Consider the following 721-nt stretch of genomic DNA (forward strand, 5'->3'; position numbering starts at 1 on the left):
CCCTAAGTATACAGTTTGCTTTCCTCACCCAATACAGAGCTGTAATTAACCAGTCTCTGGCTCAGTTATAAAAGTCTTTCATTCAAGAATTGAGAGTTTTGCCTTGTCTGTAAAAAGTTACATAACTATAAGGAGTGCCAAGCATGTCGAGTGTCTCACATCTTGTCAGCCTTCACTAAATATCAACACTAACTAAGAGCAAAGAAAAAAAACCAAACAAAACAATTAATAATCCATAAAAAAGCAAAAGCATAAAGATGACATTATGATCACCCTTCTCTTTAAGAAAGAAAAAATAATCTTCAGCTCTTTACAGCTGTTGAATTAATACAGAACGAATACAAAGGCATGCCCCAAATGGTTGCTGGTTTTCCTTTTATATTTGAAAAGAAATGTTTACATGCCTTTAGCTAAAATACAGGATGGCAAACTTTTAGGGCCATCAGATGGCTACCAACGCTCAGACCTCCTCGCTGGCCACCAGTACTCAACGGATCCGAGTATTTATGTCATAGGCGTGATCTTTCTCTGCACTGCTCTGCAACTGACCTTCTGGGCCCCGACTGTTACGCACTTACACGCAGAGCACACGCACACCTGGGCAGGGCTGCAGCCCTCCAACCAGCCGGTCATGCGGGAGCGAGCACGTTGCCCGCAGCCCCGGGGCGCGGCAGAAAAAGTGAGGCCGGGGCGGAGGGCGGATGGGACCGGCCAAGCGGCC

The sequence above is a fragment of the Antrostomus carolinensis genome, unplaced genomic scaffold (genome assembly GCF_000700745.2).
Source record: "Antrostomus carolinensis isolate BGI_N321 unplaced genomic scaffold, ASM70074v2 scaffold10591, whole genome shotgun sequence".
NCBI lineage: Eukaryota > Metazoa > Chordata > Aves > Caprimulgiformes > Caprimulgidae > Antrostomus > Antrostomus carolinensis.